The sequence below is a fragment of the Mus caroli genome, unplaced genomic scaffold, assembly GCF_978045245.1.
Source record: "Mus caroli unplaced genomic scaffold, Mus_caroli_1 scaffold_5, whole genome shotgun sequence".
Classification (NCBI taxonomy): Eukaryota; Metazoa; Chordata; class Mammalia; order Rodentia; family Muridae; genus Mus; species Mus caroli.
Window position 1 is genome coordinate 17,113,286 of NW_028227260.1, and position 9,499 is coordinate 17,122,784.

The 9,499-nt window shown below is 40.6% G+C and overlaps 1 non-coding gene across 1 annotated transcript; it reads right to left on the minus strand.

Annotated features, from left to right (window-relative positions):
- Nucleotides 1-4,166: 4,166 nt before the first annotated feature.
- On the minus strand, nucleotides 4,167-4,298 carry LOC115030295 (small nucleolar RNA SNORA17). Its single transcript, XR_003835882.1, has one exon. It is a non-coding gene; the product is annotated as a small nucleolar RNA SNORA17 (small nucleolar RNA).
- Between the last annotated feature and the right edge of the window lie 5,201 nt (nucleotides 4,299-9,499).

A 9,499-nucleotide genomic window follows, 5' to 3' on the forward strand; every position in this document is an offset into this window, starting at 1 on the left:
GAATTGTTTTCATAAGGCATTGCTAATCTAAAGGTCACATTTCACACACATTTTGTGATAGTATTTCTTGTTTTGTTTTGTTTTTATTTTTTTATTAGATATTTTCTTTATGTACATTTCAAATGCTTCCTGAAAGTTCCCTATATCCTCCCCGGACTCTGCTCCCCACCCACCCATTGGCCCTGGCATTCCCCTGTACTGGGGCATATAAAGCTTGCAATACCAAGGGGTCTCTCTTCCCAGTAGTGGCTGACTAGGCCATCTTCTGCTACATATGCAGGTAGAGACACGAGCTCTGGGGGTACTGGTTAGTTCCACCTATAGGGTTGCAGACCCCTTCAGATCCTTGGGTGCTTTCTCTAGCTTCTCCATTGTGGGCCCTGTGTTCCATCTTATAGATGAATGTGAGCATCCACTTCTGTATTTGCCAGGCACTGGCATAGCCTCATACAAGACAGCTTTACCAGGGTCCCTTCAGCAAAATCTTGCTGGCATATGCAATAGTGTCTGGGTTTGGTGGCTGATTATGGGATGGATCCCCGGGATCCATTTACTGGAAGATCCAGCAATACCTCTCCTGGGCATGTACCCAGAAGAAATTCCAAGTGGTAATAAGAACACATGCTCCACTATAATCATAGCAGCCTTATTTATACTAGCCAGAAGCTGAAAAGAACCCAGATGTCCCTCAACAGAGGAATGGATACAGAAAATGTGGTACATTTACACAATGGAGTACTACTCAGCTTTTAAAAACAATGGATTTATGAAATTCTTGGACAAATGGATGTATCTGGGGGATATCATCCTTAGTGAGGTAACCCAATCCCAAGAGAAGTCATTAGATATGCACTCACTGATAAGTGGATATCAGCCCAGAAACATATAACACCCAAGATACAATTTGCAAAACATAAGAAAATCAAGAAGAAGGAAGACCAATGGGTGGATATTTCATTCCTCCTTAGAATAGGGAACAAAATACTCATGAAAGGAGTTACAGAGACAAAGTTTGGAGCTAAGACAAAAGGATAGTATTTTTTAAATGGCTCTGAACCCCATTCTCTGTAATATTTTTGTTTTTAGATCTCTATATATGTTATATTGGGACCCTTCATGGGCATGGATCATTTATTGCATTGCCACTTAGCAGAGAATTAAGCAGAGGAGGTGTACTGGACTTAGGAGAGAGTTTTCTAGACCTTCCTTTAACTTTTGGTAAGGCTGTATGACTAGCCTCATCTGGTTCCAAAGGATTAAATATTTAGTGAAACTGGTCCTTATAGAACATTCTGAATCAGATATTCCATGGTCAGGACACCAGGGACAACAGTTTCTAATTTTAAGATTATATTTTCATTACATTTCTTCATACCTTTTTATCCTTTCAAACTCTCCCATATACCCCTTACACAAACACACACACACACACACACACACACACACACACACACACACACACACACACAAGCATATTCCTAGATACAATCCTTTCAGTTCATATATAATGCTACCTGTATATATTTTTAGGGCAGACTGGCACTGGACAATAAATTGTTGTGCTCTTCCCTGAGAAAGGCCGCTTCTTAAATTTCTGGCTGTCTTCACTTGTCTATACTTCTTTGTATGGGGTTCAGGCCTTTTGGACTTCTATCCATCCTGTTTGGAATGCTCATTGTTGTCATCTTTGTTCAACTCTGACAGGGTCTTCTGTCTGTCTCTGTCTCTGTCTCTGTCTCTGTCTCTGTCTCTGTCTCTGTCTCTCTGTCTCTGTCTCTGTCTCTCTGTCTGTCTCTGTCTCTGTCTCTGTCTCTGTCTCTCTCTCTCTCTCTCTCTCTCTGCCAGATCTCCTGCATGTTATAGGTGGCCAGGGGCAAGAGGAGGCTGGCATTTCTCCCTTGAACATGTAACCACATGGCAGACAAACGGTAGGGCCAGCTCTCCCATACTCACATGTAGTGAGAGATTCGGTTTCTTTAAAAAAATCCAGTTATGCTATGTAAACATGTTTTTTCTTTAATCCCAGGTATGGGATAAAGGGCTGCTTTAGATTATCCACAGCAGCAGACTATTTGTCTTGTTCATGGTCTGGCAGGCATATGATTCTGTCAGCTGCAGGTAGTTTAATTCCAAGGACTCTGGATGCCAAATAAAATGGATAAAAAATAATGCTATCAGGTAGTGCCCAGACATAGGGCAAAGCAAAATGGGAAACATAGTATCTAGTGCTGTAGGGAAGAAGGTAGGATATGAAGGAATGAATAAACTGCTTCAGGACATCCACAGAAAGTTTATTGCAGATACTGCCACTGGGTTCTTTCCCACTTTGCTTCCAGAGGGAATTTTCTATATTTTCTTCTTCTTCCTCCTCCTGCTGTACTCTGTCTCAATGAATGTTGGGAGAATAGATGAGCAATTGGAAAACTTTAAATGGGTATGGGAAAGGGAGAATGCAAGGGTTCACCTTAGAACCAGGCTCAACAGCAAGTATGAGCCCTTTTAGACAAGATCACCGGAGAGTTATCAAGTTATAGAAGAAACTACTGATCTAAAAAGTGTTTGGTTCATTGACAATCTCCTTTTAAGAAAACAAAAAGTCTCATTAATGTTAGAGAAAAAGGTTTTGTTTTTTTTTTTTGTTTGCTTTTGTTTTTGTTTTGTTTGTTTGTTTGTTTTTAGATTAGAAGGGGAGAAATGTAGTGAGAGTTTTGGCATTCTCCCTTTGCTGGTGCTATTTGCTTCCCAAATCTCTACCTGCAATTTTTCCAGTTGCCTCTCATATCCCTCCATATCCCAAACCCAGCTATGATTCATAAACATGTTTCTGTTGTAATCTTAGATGTGGGATATGGGGCTGCTTCAGATTATCCACGGCAGCAGACTATTCACCTTGTGAATGCTCTGCTTTGGCAGGAGCATAATTTTGCTAGCTGTGAGTGGTTTAATTTTGAGGACTCTGGTGATTATATAAATGCTAGAGTGGGTGGAGGGACTCTGAAGAAGAAGAAGGAAGCTGCTGCTTCCCCGTTGATGCTCCTGGTTGCTGTTGTTGCAGTTTGATTAAAAGACATTGGAGATAACCTGACAATAAAGATTGGACTTGCCCCAAAGAAACTGTGTCTCTATTTAGCAGGAAGTAACATGTAGAAGTCTACACCCCCTTCCCCGTTTAACATTCTTTCTCTTCTACCTAGTTTTAGGTGTGGTTGGTAGGGATTAGTTTGGAATAATGGTTAGAAGGGAGGTAGTGACAAAAGAACCCAAATATTTAGCAAAATAAAATAGTGCCTACACTCATGCCCTCAGGCTGGCTCACCTGCTTTCCTGCCACCAGTGTCAACTCTACTGTGCTGTCCAGGGGAGGTGTAGGGCAACTCTCCTGAGAGGCAGGACCAGCTCTCCTGCTCTCCTGACTCCAGAGCCAGGGCTGCCTGCTGCAGTTGGTGGGGCATGAGGTAAAGACAAAGGTATCTACCCTTCTTCCATGCCACTGCACAGATGCAGAGGGGTAGAGCCAGCTCTCCTACACTTATATCCTCAGGGCTGGCTCACCCACAACTCTGGCAATATGCACTGCTGCTCTCCGGAGTTGCAGCTGGTTAGAGTCAGGGTCAGGGGCATTTTTCCTGTTCTCATGTTCCCAGTGTCAGTTATCCCATGATGCCGGATGAGTGGTGAGGCCAGTTCTTCACAGCCCATACCAGAGATGTCTCTCTAGTCTTTGGTGGTAACAGATCCCTGCTGCTGCAGGGCCACAGACTGAGACATGACAGTACAATACCATGGCCTCATGTAACATAACCACGTACTCACATTAGGCTATTATTCCTCACTACCCCTGAGTCTCCAGTTCTGCCTCTCTTCATTGTGCCCACACCTTCTGTTTCTCTTTCTCTTCCATTTCTCCACCACTTCCTTGTTTCTCTTAGTGGTGACCTGAGCTCTGTGTGTCTGGGGTCATCTCAAGAGTGGTCTCAGGAGTGCTAAGCTTAGTTCAGCAGCTGCCCTGCTCATGCATTATGTAGCTGGGCAGGGATCATCTTAGGTATGTTCCCACACCCAGGCCTGCATGGTGCTGGACTCAAATTCATCTCAGGTTAGCTCCCTGCCTGGGCCTTGTGGTGCCAGCCTGGTAGTCATCTCAGGCTTGCTTTTTTCATGGAATGTTAGTTGGGCTACTAACTATTCAGATATTCATAGGTCAGAACACTGGGCATAGACATAGTCTCTCTTCTCTCTGTCACCTATTTAAACACACGGGACACAGCAGTCACACCTTCAAGGCCCCTAATGTCAGGGACAATATTAAAAAAAAGAAAAAACAGCCAATAGTTTACAAGTTTAACATTTTGGCTCCAAATACTTTAAGTAAATTTTAGCTGCTGTGTCTAAAGATAGTGGTTTGAAGGAGAATGGCCCCAACAGGCTCATATATTTGAATGCTAGATCCTTAATTGGTAGAACACTTTTGAAGATTATAAGATTATTGCAGAAAGTGTGTAGATGTAGAAATTTCTGGATTATTTGGAGACTCATTTAGGTTATAATGATGTTTTGCTGGGCCAGACACAGGTGAAAAGATGTTTTGATAAAGCAGAAAAAGGTAAGAGGAAGTTTTACTAAGGCAGACATGTGAAGGAATGTTTTGCTGAAGCAGACACAGATGAGAGGATATTTTCCTGAAGCAGACACCTGGAAGAATGTACAGTGTTTAGAAAGAATATGAATATGACCACAGATGGTGGGACAAGGCTTGTACATTGGTTTGCCTTGCACCACTTTGCCAGTCTTCACTGAGAATGCTCTGGTACTGGTTGGCTTTGTACTGCATTGCCGTTCTTCACTTGTCATGGCATCATAGAAAGTAACTTGCTAAAGAATTTCTCATGATATATAATATCCCAGCAGCTTCTTGCTGCTTTCACAAACTAGCACCTATCTAGTTGAGCCTTGAAGTTTATTGTGAATCAAGCTGCTGCTGCTGATTCGTGTATGGTGTCTGACAAGTGGACTGGGCTGAAACTGCTGAAGCCTGTTTGATGGTTTGCTAGTAGACAGAAATGCTGATATCTTGACAACAAAGACTGGAATTTCCCTAAAGAACTATTTCTAAACAGTGTCCCAATTGCCTTTATTTTCTATGACCTCTGATGCATGGTGGGCGAGTAGGGAGGTTAAAGCATTTAAGAACCCTTATGAAAGTAGGTTTTGAAAATTCTAAGCCTACAGTGTGTCAATGGGAGTTGGATTTGAATTTTTTTTCTTTTTTTTTTGGTTTTTCAAGACAGGGTTTCTCTGTATAGACCTGGCTGTCCTGGAACTTACTTTGTAGATCAGGTTGGCCTGAAACTCAGAAATCATCCTGCCTCTGCCTCCCAAGTGCTGGGATTAAAGTCATGCGCCATCACGCCTGGCTGGATTTGAATTTGAAAAGCACATACTAGGCTCACTTTCATTCTCTCTGCTTCCATCTTGTAGGTAAGATGTAAGCACTAATCTACTGCTCCAGTGACATGCTTGTCTGCCCATTGTCATGTTCCCTGCCATGATGGTCATAGACTCATCCTTTGAAACTGTGAGCAAACTCCTAATTAAATGCTACTTTAAAAATTGAGTTGGTCATGGTGTCTCTTCCAAGCAATAAACAATAACTAAGTTAATGGATATGAGCTACGGAGACAGGGAATTCCCCTACTGCAAGCAGTTAGAAAGCTAAAATGAGAGAGTAGTTTTGGGGTCCAGGAAATCACTACTCAAACCATATGTACACAATCTCAGTTAAGCAAGAGTCATTATTGAATGCACACCACAATACTGTATGTTCACAACTTCAAAAAAGGACTCAGGAGCATAATTGTCGTATTAGTTTGGTCTCAGAGTAGCCTTTTTATATGAAAAACCAGGTTCCAAAGTTCAAAGGCAAACAATGAAGTGGTACAACATTTTTGGCTAACCTTCAAGATGATTGGTCCTGCGTGAGGTAAGAAGGGTGCTGGATAGGTAGTGAACAGGGAAATTTCAGAACATCAAGATAACAGGGTACAAGTGATTCAACCATAACTTTTTGGCTTATTAGTAGCATTCTTCAATGTCAGTTAGAGTAATAACTTTGAACTTAATTTTACCTTGTGAGTAACTCAGAGTCTGAATACAGAATAGCTACAGGTATGTTAAAGGAGCAGGCCTCATCAAGTAGAGGCATGATGTAATTAACAGACAGCCATGGACTTTTCTTGTGACAGAAGTTGAAACAGAATCAATCTGGACTTGATTTAAAAATAGAGAGAGAGAAAAGGAAATAAAAGAATGTAGTGAGATTTCAGGGCATAGGACAACTCTTCCTGATATCACTTTACCAGTTCATCTTACTTGAGACGTACAAATATCCCTTTTTCTTGAACCTCTCCAACACTACAGGCAGATAAGCTGGTAGCTTTTTGGAAATTCCTAGACCTCTGTCACTTTTGGTGACTAAGACTTTCGAAACGTTTATCCCTGATAAGTGATATATCATCAAACAGGAATCTTCAAGATATGTTTATATGCTTTCAGGAATGTATATTCCTCTCACTGACTTCTCCAAAATGTCTCACTAAAGCAATAAAGGTGTCTTGCTTGGGGCACAAAATTGCATGGCTTATATGCCTTAGTGATTAACTCCAAGTTACCCATAAATTATCAGTATTGCATTAAGGGACGTGTTCATGTATCTCTTATTCACCTGACTTAATTGTTGTCTCTGAGGTTTATTGCCTCTGTATGCTAACCTAGGCCTAATCCTACAAGCTTCTAGCCTCTGTACAATTTTCTGTAGGCTGAGAATGTTTTCAGCCTCTGAGACCTATTGCTGAATAAGCTCACCCTTTATAGTTCTTTCTGAACTACGTTGGCTGGTTCAAATAATCTGTTCTGGTTCAAATTCCTCTCCAAGCTGACCAATTAAATCTGACTTCTCTCTCAGCCTCTGACTTTTTGCTCTACATGGCCTCAAACTAACTCTGGCAATCTGCTCTTTCTCATTCTCTGGCTCATTCTGTCTTCACCTGTGTCTAGTTTGTTCTCTTTTCAACCTGTCTGTGTAAAACTCTCCCAGTATAACTGCCTTTTTCTCCCTCTGTGCTGCTCTCTCTTATGCTGGCTCTCTTTCATCTCCCCTCTCATAAGAGTTGTGCTTATCTCATTCTGTCAGTCTTTCTCTGATTCATCACTTTGTCACTTGGTTAGAGATCATTTTCTAATATGGGTGCTTTCTTCCCCATTTATCTTCATTATTTTGGATTAAAGGTAGGTACCAATGGTGAGCCACACCACAACTAGTGGGTATAATAAAAAGTATATAAAATGTAGTTAGAGTTTATGCTGTCTTAATGAAATGGTATTCATAGGCTCTCCTCTAAGATCCATGACTTTGATGGACTTGAGTTATGTTTCCTTTACCAGAATGGTTTGCCTCTCATAAGTTCAATTAAAGAGCTGCTGGTTTCTAGCAAGGTATGCGTGTTACTACTGCAACCTTAGGGTTATCCTGTCATGATGATCATTGTAGTTCATAAGCATCATAGCTAGGTAGGACTATTTGTTGCTTCCCTCCTTTGGAAGATGCATGGTTCCTTCTAGTATCATGAAAGCTAGTTCTCAGGGAGAAGGCATTCAGGTCAGTTCTTGCTTAGGGGCTCTATTCCCTGAGTCTGACATGCATGATGTCTTGGAGACAACCAAGGGCAATTGAAATAGTCTGTTTTGATATTCTCCTGAACAGCCTGAACCAAAAGTCAAAAGAACATGAACCAAAAGTCATGCTTCATTATGTGGTTTTTGTTAGATGGTCTTTGGTTGTAGAGTGAAAAATAATATACTAAAGGTGAAATTTTCATTTAAGCTGGATAATAATATTTATATAGAGAGTTATGCATTTTATAGGTTATTTAAGTATTTAGACAGATAATTGATTCCTTCTGATGTTTAGAAACTTTTACTTTTTACCCTGCTCCTTCTTTCTGCTTTTCTGTCCATCAGTCCTCCCTGATTAGGAGTGGCCCTTTCCTATTTCCCAGATACAATGATTACATGTACTATTGTTCTCTCTATTGCTCCAACACTGACTACTCCAGCTAAGGAACCTTTTGGTCTTCCTGGTTTAAGTAGTTAATTCAGACTATGCACTCACACCTGGAGATTTGGAACTAGGAGTCTCTCATGAAAGAGAGTAGTAATGTTTGGCTTTCTAACTCTGGCTTAACTCACTCAATATGATCTTTTCTATTTCCACCCACTTACTTGAAATGCTTATTTCATTTTCTTTACAGCTGAATAGTATTTCATAGTGTGTGTGTGTGTGTGTGTGTGTGTGTGTGTGTATGTGTGTATCACATATTCATTATCTAATCATTGGTTGAAGGACATTTAAGTTGTTTCTGCTTCCTAGCTATTGTAAATAGAGCAGCAATGAACATGGATGAGCATGTGTCTGTGGAATGGGATGTCCTATCCTTTGAGCATATGCCAAGGAGTGGTATAGCTGGAACATAAAATACATTTATTTTTAGCTTTTACAGAATCCTGCATAATGCTTTCCATAGTGACTGTAGCTGTGTGTAGTCCTATGCAAGAGTGAATGAGAATCACCCACCAACCACTTCAGCATCTTTTGTCTGTTGTTTTACTGACCTTTCATTCTCACCAAGGTAAGACGAAATCTTTGATTTGCACTTCCTAATTGCTAGGAATGATGGACATTTAAAACACTATTTTTTAAATCTATTTTTCCTTTGTAAACTCTCTGTTTACGATCAAGGCTCATTTTTAAAAAGATAGGTTAGTCTGAGGCATTCTGACAGAACCAGGATCACAGGAAGGATAGGCCCCAGTCAGATATAGGGAGGGCAGGTAGCACTAGAGATAACCAGATGGCAGGATTCAAGCATAAGAACACAAGCAACAGAAACAAAGGTTACTTGGCATCATTAGACCCCAGTTCTACCAGAGCAAGTCCTGGATAAACCATCACACCAGAAAAATAAGATTCAGATCTAAAATCACTTTTCATGATGGTGATAGAGGACTTTAAGAAGGATATAAATAACTCCTTTAAAGAAATACAAGAGAACACAGGTAAAGAGGAAACACAAAAATCCCTTACAGAATTATAGGAAAACACAATCAAACAGGCAAAGGAAATGAACAAAACAATCCAGGATGTAAAAATGGAAATAAAAACAATAAAGAAAACATAAGGGAGACAACCCTGCAGGTAGAAAACCTAGGAAAGAGACCAGGAGTCATAGATGCAAGCACCACCAACAGACTACAAGAGATAGAAGAGAAAACCTCATGTGCAGAAGATATCATAGAAAACATTGACACAACAGTCAAAGAATGCACAAAAAAAAAAAAAAAACAAACCCAAAAAGCTCCTAACCCAAAACATCCAGGAAATCCAGGGCACAATAAGAAAACCAAACCTAAGGATAATAGGTATAGAAGAGAGTAAAGAGTCCCA